This window comes from Agelaius phoeniceus, chromosome 34 (genome assembly GCF_051311805.1).
Source record: "Agelaius phoeniceus isolate bAgePho1 chromosome 34, bAgePho1.hap1, whole genome shotgun sequence".
Taxonomy (NCBI): Eukaryota; Metazoa; Chordata; class Aves; order Passeriformes; family Icteridae; genus Agelaius; species Agelaius phoeniceus.
The window spans coordinates 3,384,371-3,399,361 of NC_135298.1; the positions used below are offsets into that span (position 1 = coordinate 3,384,371).

At 53.6% G+C, this 14,991-nt stretch overlaps 1 protein-coding gene and 1 pseudogene across 1 annotated transcript in view; one reads left to right on the plus strand and one right to left on the minus strand.

Annotated features, from left to right (window-relative positions):
- Window positions 1-14,991, plus strand: part of LOC143696420 (uncharacterized) — a gene marked incomplete at its 5' end in the record, with an annotated part of 102,584 nt that overhangs the window by 23,153 nt on the left and 64,440 nt on the right.
- LOC143696384 (synaptonemal complex protein 1-like) overlaps window positions 1-14,991 on the minus strand; it is a 69,267-nt pseudogene that overhangs the window by 15,711 nt on the left and 38,565 nt on the right.

A 14,991-nucleotide genomic window follows, 5' to 3' on the forward strand; every position in this document is an offset into this window, starting at 1 on the left:
TGGTGATTCTACCACCTCCCTGGGAAGAGCATTCCAGTGCTTCATTATTCTTTTGGTGAAAAATTTCCTCCAAATATCCAACCTATCCCTCCCCTGCTGTAGCCTGAGACTGTGTCCTCTGGTTCTGTCAGTGCTGCCCGGTGGAAGAGACCGACCCCACCTGGCTACAACCTCCCTTCAGGCAGTTGGAGAGAGCAATAAGGTCACCCCTAAGCCTCCTCTTCTCCAGGCTAAACAAGCCCAGCTCCTTCCAACGTTCCTCACAGGGCTTGTGCTCCAAACCCCTCAGCAGCCTTGTTGCCCTCCTCTGGATGTGCTCAAGCACCTCAACATCCTTCCTAAACTGAGGGCCCAGAACTGGACCCAGCACTCAAGGTGCAGCCTCCCCAGTGCCCAGCACAGGGGCAGAATGACCTCCCTGCTCCTGCTGCCCACACCATTCCTGATGCAGGCCAGGAGCCATTGGCCTTCTTGGCCACCAGGGCACATTGCTGGCTCATATTCAACCGGCTGTCAGCAGCACCCCCAGGGCCCTTTCTGCCTCAACACTGTCCAGCCACACTGTCCCCAGCTTGGAACGTTGTGGGGGATTTCTGTGGCCAAAATGTGGAACTCAGCACTTGGACTTTTTGAACTTCATGCTGCTGCACTCTGCCCATCCATCCAACTGATCTAAGTCTCTCTGCAGAGCCTTCCTTCCTTCCTTCCTTCCTTCCTTCCTTCCTTCCTTCCTTCCTTCCTTCCTTCCTTCCTTCCTTCCTTCCTTCCTTCCTTCCTTCCTTCCTTCCTTCCTTCCTTCCTTCCTTCCTTCCTTCCTTCCTTCCTTCCTTCCTTCCTTCCTTCCTTCCTTCCTTCCTTCCTTCCTTCCTTCCTTCCTTCCTTCCTTCCTTCCTTCCTTCCTTCCTTCCTTCCTTCCTTCCTTCCTTCCTTCCTTCCTTCCTTCCTTCCAACAGATCAACACAAGCTCCCAGCTTAGTGCCCTCTGCAAATTTACTAATGAAGGACTCGATGCCCTCATCCCCGTCGTCTATAAAAACATTGAACAGAACTGGTCCCAGTACAGAGCCCTGAGGGACAGCACTGGTGCCTGGCTGCCAGCTGCATGCAGCACCATTCACCATCACTCTCTGGCCCGGCCATGCAGCCAGTTCTGAGCCCAGCACAGAGTGCTCCTGTCCAAGCCATGGGCTGCAGCTTCTCCAGGAGTGTGCTGGGGGAGACAGTGCCAAAGGCCCTGCTGGAGTCCAGATACACAACATCCACAGCCTTTCCTGCATGCACCAGGCGGTCACCTGGTCACAGAAGGAGACCAGGTTGGTCAGACATGCCCCACCCTTCGTAGAGCCACGCTGGCTGGGTCTGATAGCCTGGCCATCCTGTGAGTGCTGTGGGATAGCACTCAGTATGAACTGCTCCATTATCTCACCTGGCACTGAGGCCAGGCTAACTGGCCTGTGATTACCAGCATCCTCCTTCCTACCTTTTTTGTAAATGGGTGTCACACTGGCCAGTGTCCAATCATCTGCAACCTCGCCAATGAGCCACAACTCTTGATAAATGATGGAGAGAGGCTTGGCAAGCTCATCTGCCAGCTCCCTCCTCACCCTGGCATGGATCCCATCTGGACCCCGGGATTTACAAATACCCAAGTGTCCCAGCAGTTCTCTGCTCACACACAGAGCAGGAAGGAAAACCACCACCCTTGTGCCCTTAGAACACCTTGAAAGTGTCCTACAAGCAGTGCTGGGCCAGTGGTCGAGGCAGGGAGAGCAACACACGAGCCCAAAGGGCCCTTTGGTTCACTTACAACACCCCCAAACACCATCCTTGTTTTGGCTGCATCACAGTTTTGTTCCAGTCCTGATGGTGCTTTAATAGCTTAGGATTAAAAAAGTCTAAAAAGTTGTCAGGGATATGAAAATCAGCAGGGAGAGTGCAAGAAATGGGTTTTATTTTGTGGTAGCAAAGAGTGTTTTGTAGCTGCAAAGTACAGAAGCTATTGCAAAAAAAATGAGCTGGACTGAGTTGTGCTAAAGCAGAGATCTGCTGGTAAAGACACTGTCAAAAGAATCCAGTGCTTGAGGAAACCACTGAATTCATTGTTTTACAGATAAAACAAAGCCAGACAAGGCAATGGGGATAATCTACTTCAGTTTTCCAAAGAATACTCTGACTTCAACCCTTCTGCCCCTCAACAGAATATTCAGAACCAGTTCTACAAGGATACTTAAGTGTTCAAATCTTACTCTAATTAAAGCTCATGGACTTCACAGGCACTTCAAACAAAGAAAGAACAACAGCAATATTGCAATCACCTTAATTTTTAAAGATTTGTTTCCAGGCGTGTTCACTAAATCACAAATATCTCCTCTAAGTGATTCAGCTTTAAACAGGAGACAGAAAACATTATTCCCTTTTAACTACTTCCTTTAGCCCTGAAATATCTACTGAATAATGCTTTAGGCACTGTTTGGGAACAAATTCAAAAGACCCCAAGGAATTAGATGTGCAGAGTTGATACTTAGCTGACCTCTTCATCTACTTCAGAGCAAAGTTTCACTTGCTGTGAAATTGTATCTGAAACATGAAGAGATTTTGATCAATGTCTTTCTAAAAACTGTAACAGTGAAACTGTATTTAACAGTTACAGATATGAAACTGTGAGACTACTCATGAAAATTAAACCTTGACAATACATAAAAATCTAAAGAAGGTGCATGGCAAATGTTCCAATCGTACCTGAATCAGTGATTTCGCCACGGTTCGACACATCAAATGGCAGCTTAAAGTCATCATCTGAGCATCTGTTCAAACCCTGCACAAATTTAAACATTAGTTCCTTATGGGTAGATTTGTAAAGAAGAATTATAAAATCCATAAAAAATCCCTACAGATGATGTGAAAATAAAATTGGTCATTAATAAAACAGCTGCCTACAAATTTCAAAGCCCAAGGTATTGGTAATGGCTTTGGAACTCACTTCTTCCTGCCCAGTGGTTGATCAAACTGTTGGTGTCCTGCAGTTTGATTTATAGACTGTGGCCAAAGGGGAGCTTTCAATGCAGGGAACTCAGCAGCTCCTGCCTGGCTGGGCCCTGGTGCATGGCAAAGGACTCAAGGAGACAAATTATTTTTTTGAAGACCAGTAGTTGATATTTCTTTCTTGCTTTGCTTCCAAGGGCACTTCTAAACTATATCTGATTATGTTTCAGCATGAAAATACCCTTTTACAAGGTTTTTAAGTCACAGAGGTTCATCCTGTAAACAGCTAACTCATCTGCTGTCAGAATGTCCCATTTGAATCTCAACATATTTCATAAGGAGCTTCGACATGAAAAAATAACTTGTTGAATTCCCATAACTCAGTGTGGGGACAGAACATTTTCACTGCACACCTGATCTGGTGAGACCAAGACACCAACACCAGTGCGAGCATCTGAGTGGGGCCTGTGGGAATCCATCAAATCAGAGGGGTTTGGGAAAGCTGCAAAAGGCAGCCTCAGAGACAGCAGAACTGTGATTAGAGCCAAGCAGGAGCCATGAGATAGGTCAGCAGAAAAATTATTTAAAAAGTAGAAAAGTAAGGGCAAATAGAACAATGGTCTGTGTATTAACGCTTGTCTAGAATAACTCCCTAAGTTACAGAAAAGTTTATCTAGCGAGATATTAGGAAGTTCTAAGCTTAATAATGGAGCTCTGTGCATTGTGTTTTAAGGCTTACAAGCAGCAGGTATTGTATTCAAAAAAGGCAAGCATTGTTTGAACCAAAGGTACCTGTGCTTACAGTGGTACTGTAAGAACTACTGTCAATATGCTTTTGCTTTGTGTGATTGGTCAAAAAACTTTGAAAGTAAGTTGTAACATTAAGTTCTTGGTCTGCTGCCTGGGATGTGAGCTGCTGACATCTTCCCATTGTCATCACCATGTAATGAGACTGATGCTGGAAAAGAAAACAGCTCAAGGCAGTTCCTCAGCAGTCCCGTCCCGTTTGTGATTTGTACACAGAGCCCGGCCGGCGATAGAGCCCTGCTCGCTCTCTGGGCTCAATTACCCACATCAAACGCGGACTTACAGCACAGAGCGGATGCTCGAGAAGATGATTCCCTTCAGTTTTGATGGAAAACAACAACAGAAGTCTTTGAAATTCAAACCGAAGATGTCTGTGCATACGCCAGAAACGAGTAGGCAGGAGCCGTCCCGGCCCACGCAGGGGCAGGTGTGTGTGTGCTCCAGGCCGGGGCTGTGCCGGGGCAAGGGGCAGGTGTGTGTGTGCTCCAGCCCGGGGCTCTGCCGGGGCAAGGGGCAGGTGTGTGTGTGCTCCAGCCCGGGGCTCTGCCGGGGCACTCCCCGGGCCCAGCACTGTCCCCGTGTCCCCGGGGAAGGGCCCCAGCGCTTTCCCCCCGTCCCCTCCTCAGCCGCGGCCTCCAGAGCAGCAGAGCCCGAGGGGGCGGCCGGGGAGGGGGGGTTTGGGGCCGCCCTCAGCGGCCCCGCGGCCGAGCGCTCACCTGGGATCTGCCCGCAAACACCTGCCCAGCGCTCAGGCTCGGCGGCATGAACAATTTAAAGCGGTTTTCCTTCTCCATGGCTCCGATAAAAGGGCGGCCCCAGCTCCCGGCGGCCGCTGAGGGCGGGCGCGAAGGGCGGGAAGCGGCAGCGGCCCCTCAGCGCGGGGGCGGGGGCGCCGCCTAGCGGAGCTCGCGGGGAACGGCCCGGGCACGGCCCGGCCGGACAGAGCGGCGGCCGCGGGGCCATCGGCGGGGCCATCGGCGGGGCCATCGGCGGGGCCATCGGCGGGGCCATCGGCGGGGCCATCGGCACCATCGGGGCCATCGGCGGGGCCATCGGCACCATCGGGGCCATGGGCGGGGTTTGCTCGTCGCCCGTGGACGCCAGAGAGGTCTCGGGGCAGCCCGGGGGCCCGGGCGGGTTGGCGATGTCGCCGTGGTCGCCGGCCGGGGGCAGCACAGCGGGACTTTGGCCGTCGCGGGGAAGGCGGGAGAGGTCTGAGGGGAAGGGGGGGTCCCGCCTGTACAGGGAATAACTGGGGGAGCCCAGTCCTCCTATGGGAAAAATGCGTATTTTATGATTGGCTTTTCGCAAATATTCAAATGATTATTATATGTGTTATGTCAGAAAGTTATGCTGTATTAATTTTCTTAAGTACTGTGTTAAATCTAGTTTTAGGGTATAACATAATGTTAAAATAAAAACTATGCTATGTGAGATACTTTTTTTTTAAAGAAAGGACTTGCAGCAAGATAGCAGCCACAGGACACCTAAATCTTTCAGAGAAAGAGAATTTATTGCTTTCCTATCAGAGGAAACGAACTTCTTCCTGCCTGCTCAGCCCTGAAGACGCCGTCAGGATTCAGAGGAAGAAGTTGACACTGAACAGACTCCTTGGTTTGAATGGAATTTATGCAGCATGTATGAGGTGTATGAATATGCAACAGGTTATTGTTTTTAAGGGTGAATCCTCTCTTAAAGTGTGTCTTTTTTCAGGCTTATTTTGCCCAGAAAAAGGTACCCAGGTGTCCATAACTCTTTGTTTGTATTGTCTCATATTGTCCTAATCCAAAATATCCAAGTTATTATTACTCTAATTATATTGCTCTTTTTCTAACCATTTTATTACTATGAAACTTTAAAAAATTTAAAAAACAAGTGATTGGCGTTTTTCACATCCTGTGACCCCGCGGTGTTGTAAATGGCTCCCCCAGAAACATCAGTACATGGGATGTTGTGTGTTGGGCACTGTGTGAAAAACACCAATCACTTGTTTTTAAACTTTTAAAATTTCAATAGTAATTAAATTGTTATAAAAACAGTAATATAATTAAAGTAATAAAAATTTGGACAATTAGGATTTAGGAGAATACGAGACAATAAGAACAAAGAGTTATGGATGTCCAAGTACCTTTTTCTGGGCAAAAGCATTGTGATGGTTGGTGGGCATGGAAAGCTGCCCTGGGCCCCTTGCTCAGGGCTGGTGTCAGTGCCCAGAGCCAGAGGGGATCCCTTGCTGGGGGCTGTGCCATGGCCACCTGCCCTGTGCCGCGCTGGCCGCTCAGGCACCAGGAACCAGCAGCCAAGGGCACTGCCAGGGCCAAAGGCCAGGTCAGCCAGACAGAAAGGGGCAGGGCTGGGCACTGTTTCCATGGCAACCGGCACTGGGGGGGACACCTGGGGCACCTGGCCTGGCAGTTGCCATGGAAAGCCCTGGCAGGCACTGAGGGCACAGCCCCTGGCACTGAGACACTGCTGGGCCGGGTGCTGAGCACAGCGCTGAGCACGCAGAGATGGTTTTGTTCTTGCTGAGCTGCAGCACAGCCAAGGCCTGTCCTGCCCCTCGTCCAGCCACGCTGGGGAGGGGCTGGGGCTGCGGGGGAGCTTGGCAGGGGACACAGCCAGGACAGGTGACCCCAGCTGACCCCGGGCACAGCCCAGACCAGAGCACATCATGCTCAGGCTATGAAGGGGGGGAACAAGGAGCAAGGGGGGAATTTTGGAGGGAGGCTTTTTGCCTTCCCAGGTAACACTTAGGCAAGAGGGGGCCCTGTTTCACCAGTGGGCAGGGTCACTACCAAAGACACAGACACCAACTGAAGGAATTGTGGCATTTATATCATGCACAGCTGCAAAGCATTACAAAAGGATAAGCTCAGCAAAGCACATCATCATTAGCAAAGAATTACAAAAGGATAAGCTCAGCAATCCATCAGAACTCATCATTACATTTTGATGACTAACCCCTTGGTCAAACACTAGAGGTGTTTGTGGCAGACAAAGATTCTGGCTGACTATCAAGGTACACCTTACAGACATCAGTAGTACTTCAGTGACACCGTTCTTCATTCTTTTTTCTCAATCTCCTTGGAGTTAGGAACAAGAATTCTGTTGTCCATGGAGCTGGCACCTTTTTAATTCCAGAATAATGCCCCCAGGCCCTTTGCTGTTCAGCTTTACCATGTTGTCTGGGGCTAACAAGGCTTGGGGGGCCCTTTCCCCTCTGGCTGGAAGGGGCCGGGTCCCAGTCCCTGAGGGGCTCCCAGGCTCCTGGATGCAATTCCTGTGCAAGTCCCTCAGTGTCACAGCAGCCTTCCCACGGAGCCCCGTGGATCAGAGCATTTGCCAAAGGGGCCCTTGGGGCAACCAGGGAGATTTGGTCTGGCAGCATGTGTAAAGCAATATCCTGTCAGATCTCCTTGTTCTCACACACAATCCTTGGCTGCAGGGACACATTCCCATTGTTCCTGCCCAGCTTTCAGGACTCAGAGTTGTCTTTCCCAGGAGCTGCTCCTTCAGCTGCCTCGGGAGGGCCATTTGGCCTCGGGACCAAGACTCTGGCTCCATTATTAGGACTGCTGCATCCAAACCCTTTATCTCCACAAACGGTGGTGATTGGAGCTGGAGCTCCTTTTTTCACAATCGTTCCTAAAATTGCAATATCAATAATTGTGCTACCCTGTCATGGTGTTGAATAATCCAATCCTGGTCACTATTGTTTCACAGAATTACTGTAATTTCTCCTGGATATTCTGCATCAATTCCTCCTGCCATGACATGAACACTTTGCAAGGCCAAGCTCCAAGGGAGCAGTTACCAAAGCAAAGTGTCCTGGAGGAATCTGAATTCCTGTTTCAGTACTGATGGCTCTCATTTGCTTTGAATTCATCCTCATTAATTCCAATGCATGAAGGCCCAGCCCTGCAGCCTCTGGGCTGGCCCTGCCAGGGGCCATCACAGCCAGAACAATTTCCCAGGCAGTCCAAGTCTCACTGCCCATGGTTGGATTTGCAAATTGGGGGCAGCCGTGCACAGCCAGGGGGTTTCCATTTCCCCCGTGGGCCATTGTTCAGGGCATGGAGCACATCTGGGAGATGGGTTCTCCATGGGCAAAGGTTCCCATCTCCTCATTTTTTCAACTGCTCTTTTAACAACCCCTTCACCCGTTCAACCAATCCTGCAGCTTGTGCATAGTCTGGTACATGAAAAACCCTGCAGGCTTCATCCCTGTATTTTTCACAGCAACAGACAAAGCCCTCTGCATCACAGTATTACCAAACCCTGGGGAAATAGCCAATTTCCTCCCTTCCTCCTTTTTACTTTGTCTACAATCTCACAAAGTTGACCACTGACATGAGGGTCCTGGCCAATCCTGTTCTGTAGGGTATTTAGAGTTACATCCCTGAGCAGCCAAAGCTACCAAATTAGTATTGTCAGCACTATGTCACATTATTATTATTTTATATGTAGATATACATATTGATATATATATAGACAGATAGATACAGACATATATATATAATATATATATAAATATACAAAAACATATATACATATATTAAGGTCTTATTATAAAATAAATACATATAGTTATTTAGTATATTGATATTTCACTGGCACAAATACAGCTGAGCTCAAGATTAAAACCTTCTTCTCTTGCTCCATGTGGGAGCATTCCAACAATAATTGTTCCTTCTGAAGGTGCTGTTTCCAATGGACTCTTAACAAATTCATCTTTGTCTGCCCAAACCCACAAGTCCTTTTCCTTTTCCATGTGCAGTTTTTGGATGCATTTGAAGACATCCAGGGCTGCAGCTTCTTTTACCCCACTGCCCCACTGCTCCCACGGGGCTCCCACCTCAGCCCACTCCAGAGCCAGGGAACTCCAGGGAAGGGCTTCCCATCTGGGAATTTCTGATGGCACTGATGCCTCACATTGACATTGAACAAGTGACATTTGGTTGGGATCTGGCCAGACTGGGCCAGTTGGGTTTGACCAGTGGCCAAAGTCAGCACCAAAGACACAGACTCCAACTGGAGGAATCAGTGTCATTTCCTGCAGTTCAGAGCAGCAAAGAATCACAAAAGGAGCAGCTCAGCAATGCACCCAATCATCCCCACCAAAGATTGCCTGCAGTGGTTAAGAAAGATGCAGCAGCCTTTACCCTCAGCCTTTCCCATCCCCCAGATGCACACAGCAGCTGGGGAAGCTGTCACAGCCAAGGGCTGCAGAGCCACTCCTGGGCACTGGCAATTCCTGCAGGTGCCTCCAGCCCCAGCTGAGGCTCCAAGCCCGCTGGGAGAGGGCCCAGCTCTGACAGTGCTGCATGAACAAACTGACAGCACTGCTAGTGTGCCAACATCTGCTTTCATCCTCCTCTTGGCTCCCTCCCAAAGCCTGGCCAGGCCTCAAGGAGGAGCCAAGGCAGCTGACTTTGATCCTTCAGCCCCACACAAGGCCAGATGTCAGATTTCATGGCCTTCTCTGGCTTCTACATACACAAAGGTCCATCCATGTTTCACTAAGGAGTGGCTACATCTATCACAGTGCTAATGACCATGCATATCTCAGCAGGGAGCAGATACAAAGATAACCTTTGCTTGGAAGGTTCATCCAGAGGCCACCTTGGGCTCAGGGCCTGCTGTCCAGGCCTCACTCAGGGCTGCTGTCCAGGCCTTGGCACTTCAGGGACGTGCTTTAGTGCTGGGCTTGGCACTGCTGGCTGAGCGGCTGCACTGGGTGAGCCCAGAGGGCTTTTCCAACAGAAAGGATTCTGTGATTCCATGATGAGATCCGCTGCATTCAGCTGGGGCTATTTCAGCAGCATTACTTTGCTCCAGAAGTTCCCTCTTGCCCAGCTCCTGTGGCCTGAGGCTTCAGCTCCTTCAGCTCCTGGCGCTGAGCTGCTCATGCTGAACGAGAGCACTCGGAGAGACGAATCCAGTCCATCCAATTCCTTCTGGGACACGCAGAGGGGAGGTTGTGCAAACAGGAGCATTGTTTGCTGTGGCCTCCTCTCTGCCCTTCACGCCTTTCAGCGCTTTGAAGCAGCCAAGAGCTTTCTCCAAGAGTGCAATGGAGCAGCTGTTCCTGCTCACGGGCCGGGCTCTTCCCAGTCTCTGCCCTTGCCTGCTTCTGTCCCTCGTGCTGTGCCCTCTGTTCCCCAGGGCTGGCTGGCTGCTGCCCAGGACTGTGGCACTGGCACAGATCCAGTGCTCCAGAGCCTCCTTTCTGTGCCCTTGGAGCTGCCTGGGCACAGCAGCCTTTTCCATCTGCAAGCTCCCCATGGACAGGGAGTGCCCAGCTGCGTTCCTTGCACAGCCTCCAGGAGCCCAGGGCTGCCATCTCAAGTCCCTGCTGGCACTGGGGGCTCCCAGGTGCCTCAGGCTGCTGTGACACCGCTGCACACGGGAGGGAACAGGGCCAGGGGCTGTGCTGAAAGTCAGCTCCATCTGCTGCTGCTGCTGCTGCTGCTGCTGCTGCTGCTGCTGCTGCTGCTGCTGTGGGGTCATTTGTGCAGCCCTGGCCCAGAGTCAGGGATCAGATGCTGCCAGTCTCTTCCAGCCCTGGCTGCTCAGAGGTTGGGCCTTGGAGCCTCAGGTGGCCAAAGGCAGCTGCTGCTGGGCCCTCTGTGTGTGCCCGTGTTCAGCAGTGCTGCTCCATCAGTCTGTGCCCAGCAACGGGGAAAAGCCTCAGCCCTGCAGGGCCAGGAGCTGCCGGGCTCTGCCTGAGCAGCTCAGCCAGCAGCAAGGGAGCTGCTCCACACAGGAACCAGGAGCAAAGGACACTCCTTTTGTAGGACATGTTTTCTATTTAAAGGAAAAAAAGGAAAAAGAAAAAAAACTATATAAAATGTGAAAGATGAAAACAAAACCCAAGTGTTAGTGAAAAACTTCTGAAACTTTGCATTAAGAGGTAAATGATCTTTTTTAAAAGGGAACTCAGTTATTTACATTGTAAATGTGCTGATGGCATGGATCCATCTTACTTACCCCAGCAGCCTTTGAAAAGATTCTGGGCTTTGTTTCCAACATTGCCATTTGAAATTGTGCTCAAAGCAAGAGGAAATTGCTTTGTGCCCTTCCCGCTCCAAGCAAGACTGGGAATGGAAACTCTGTCAAAGCCCAAATCCTTTAGAAGATGCCCTTCCTTCTCAGCCTGGGAAGGAGCTGCACATTCCCTTTGAAACTGTCAGGGATTTCTTAGAGACACAAAGTGCCACTTAGGGCTTTTTGCTCTGGTTTGGCAGTGCAGAAGGGCAATTCTCCATCCATCAGCTCCAGACTGCACTGCCTCAGGAACACGGCCCACTCGCCAGCTTTGGCCCACTCAGGCACTTCTAGAGGAGGAAGAAAGTGCAATGGCACAATTCCAGCCAATCAAGAAGGAAGAATGGGACAGACAAACACCCTGTGCAGATCCAGGCGTTCAGCTGGGACTGTGGAGGGTTTGGGTTCTTGCCAATTGGATGTGTGTCCCCAGCTGCAATCTCTGGGCCTGCAGCAGAGTCTCACTCAGCTGCCAAAGCAGAAAGCTCAGGCGCTGTGCTCGCAAGGGGCTCGTCTGATGCAAAGCTGTCAGAGCAATGGGAGGGCAGAGCCAGCCCAGCTGGGCCCAGGGCTGAGCCCAGCAGAGCCCTGGCAGAGCCCAGAGCAGCCTCAGCAGCCGCAGAGCCCGGCTGCAAGGAGAGAAAACAGAAAGTGCCCCTCAGCTGAGGGCTCCTGTGCCCTTGTGCCAAGGCCTGCGGTGCCCAGGCCATGCTGGCTGTGCCCAGAGCTGTGCCCAGAGCTGCCCATCCCTGCTGCCTTTGGCAGCAGAGCAGGAGGGCAGGACATGTGCCCAGCCTGCAGCCAGCCACGGCACATCCAGCCCTCAGCAGCTGCCCAGAGCAGGATGCTCCTGTGCTCGCTGCCATCTCCCAAAAGCTCTGATCCCACCCTGCCAAGCACACAGGGACCCACCTCACGCCAGCCACGGCTGCAAGAAAAGCTGCTCCCAAACCACGGCCTCAGCTTTCTCCAAGGCCACCACCCATCCACGCCACAGCTGCTCCCAAGCACTTCCCCATCCCCACTGGACCACCTGGAACGCTTCCTCTGGAAAAACAAACAACACATTCTTGAAAAGAGATTAGAGACAAAAAGGGAAAACAAGAAAAACAGGAAAAAAATCTTATCTCTGTCAGGGCCTTGAGGAAGGCCCAACTCCTACATGGTAGGGAAAACCCACCCATGGGTGAGGGAAGCCCACACTTTCTCACTTCCACCCTGCACTGCCCCCCAAAATCATGGTGATCCCAAAGCAAACAAGGGCAGTGCAGCAGCCCAGCCCTTCCTTGCCTGCAGAGCAAAGCAGCCCCTGCACAGCTTCTGGAGTCCCACCTCTGCTCCCACCATGGGGCTCTGTTTGTGTCGGGCTGGCTGCCCCAGCCCCAGCCCCAGCCCAGGCCACGGTGGCTGCTGGGGGCTGTTGGCAGGGCCAGGAGCCCACTCCCATTTGTACCCAGCCCAGCCCATGCCCCAGCCCTGCAAAAAGCAGCTGGGCAGCGACTGAAGAATGAGCTGCATCTGCCCCAGCAAAGGGGGAACCTTTGCTTCCCAGCCAGGCTGGGCCATGCCCAAATCTGGCAGCATTTCCCCGGGTGGGGACTCACCTGCAAATTCCCTGTGGAGTTTGGCTTTGAAGAAGGTGCCAGAATCAAAGTCCATCACCTTCAGCCTCCAGTGGCCAGGCTGAGGAAGAGCTTCTCATCCTTGATGTCATCCTGGCTGTCTCCAGCAGCAGCAGCAGCAGCAGCAGCAGCAGCAGCAGCAGCAGCAGCAGCAGCAGCAGCATCCCCACCCGGTACAGCTTCTCCAGGGGCTCCTTCTCCTTCCCTGGGGGGAGACCAGGCTCTCAGGGCTCTGCCCAGGGCCCCAGCTGTCAGGGAACCAGCACAAGCAAAACCAGCTTGGATGGCGGCCACCAGTGCTGGGCAGAGCAGCTCAGCTGCAGCACAAGGGCTGCGTGTGCCCATCCCATGACCCCCGTGCAGTGACACAGGCAGCACAAAAAGGTCTGGGTTCCTTTGCTTCTGATTGCCAAGGCATGTGTGGAGCTGCAACTTACCAGGGCCCTGGATCAAAGTGTGCCTGTGGCTCTCTCCCTTCTTCTACGGCCGAGGAATATCCTGCACCCAAGGATCACAGAACAGGTCTTCTAATGTGGGTCTTTCCAAGGAGTTCACGGATAAACACCACCTGATCAGATCTTTGCACTCTGGGCAGAGAAAGCAGAACCTGCCGGTCAGCCAGAGAAGGCTCCTGTCTGCTTTGCCCCACTATTGCCATGCCCAGGCCTTTCTGGATGCACTCAGGGCTGGGCCTAAACTTTCCCATCAATTCCCTGTTTTGGAGGAGAGCAGGACATGTGCCACCTCCTCAGCAGCTGCCAGAGCGGGATGCTCACGAGCCCGCTGCTGGCTCCCAGCACTGGGATTCCCCCCGTGCCCAGAGAAGAGGATCCACCTTGAGAGAGCCCTTGTGGCAGCGGGAGCTGGCCCCAGCTGAGGTTCCGGCCCCTCCTGAAAGGGTGCTCCCCGCAGACCATCTGGTGCAGCAGGATGCCCAGGGACCAGATCGTTGCTGCCTCGCCATGGTACCAGCCAAAGTGGGTCCATTCCGGGGGGCTGTAGGATGGTGTTCCTATGGAATACAGATGGAGTTCAGCAGGGGGATGCTGCTGCTCCCAGAGCCTGGCCCCAGCATCCCTGGGCCTGCGGGGGCTGCATCAGTGGCACACAGGGTGACCACTGCCCTCTCGCCAGCACCTGGGACTTGTGCACAAACTAAGGCTTGGAAAAGAAGCCACTGGTGTCAGAAGAGGGCAGAGGAAGCCCTGGCTAAGCCTGACCATGACAAGCAAAGGAAAAACCCTCTCTGTGCTGGGGAAAACATGCCCTTATCCTCCCTGTCTGCATTGCCCCAAAAATATTAGGAAGCAAAGGCAAACAGGGCGAGTGGAGCAGTGCAAGCCCTTCCTCTCGCCTGCACACCAAACTGGCTGGGGCACAGGTTCCACCCCCCCTCTCTGCTACCCCCACCCACGGGGGTTTTGGGCGGGCTGGCTGCCCCAGCCCAGCCCCAGTCCTGGGCAGAGTGGCTGGCAAAGGCTGCCAGCAGGGCTGGAAGATGGCTCCCCACCCAGCCCCGCTCTAAAGCAACTCAGCTGAAGACTCAGTCCCCTGACTGGCAGCAAAAGGGAGAATCCCCGCTGCCATAGCCAGCTTGGGCTGGGAGATGTTGGGCCATGAGATCCCGGGACCAGGAGTACACCCTTACGTGGGCTCACCTGCAAAGTGGGTGTAGGCTGTCTCTTGCAGGTAGGTGCCACAGCCAAAGTCAATCAGTTTGGCCTGCCCGGTGGCCAGGTCAAGCACGATGTTCTGAGGTTTGATGTCGCGGTGCAGGACCCCGCAGCTGGTGCAGTGCCACACGGCCTCCAGCACCTGGCGGAACAGCTCCCGCGCCACCTCCTCGGGCACGAACCGCCGTGCCCGAATGACACGATGCAGGTCCTGACACCGCTCTGGCCGCTCCAGCACCATCACGATGTGGTTGGGGAGCTCGAACCACTCCAGGAGCTGCACCACGCCGGGGAAGCCAGTGGACACCTTGGCCTGCAGCACGATCTCCAGCGGGGCCCTGCTGCCGTCGGGCTGCGGGAGGAGCACGATGCCCTCAGTGGGGCCGATGCCGTGCCAGGCCTGGGGAAGCCCTGAGCCAGCCCGGGATGCTCTGCGCCCTGTGCTGCGCCCACGCCCGCTCCTCCTCGAGGCGTCCTGGCGGCTTCCACCGTGCCGGGCCTCGGCTCATCCCCGCCCGGCAGCCCCGGCTGCTGCCGCTGGCCCCGCTCACTCACCAGCTCGCCCCAGTGCCGGACGCGGTTCCGTGGCACCCTCTTGATGGCCACCTGCAAGCCAAGGACAGCAGCGGCCTCAGCTCGCCGCCCGCCCTGCCCAGCCCCATCCTCCTCCTCCTCCTCCGCCCCCTCCTCCGTCCCCTCGTCCTGCGCCCGCCGCCGGCCCCGCCGCTCACCGGGGCGCCGTCCGAGAGCCGCGTGGCCGCGAAGACGCTGCCGAATCCTCCGCGCCCCAGCAGCGAACCCAGGCGGTAGCGCTCCTGCAGGGCCTCGGGCGCCGTCCCTGCGGGCGGGACGCGGCTGTC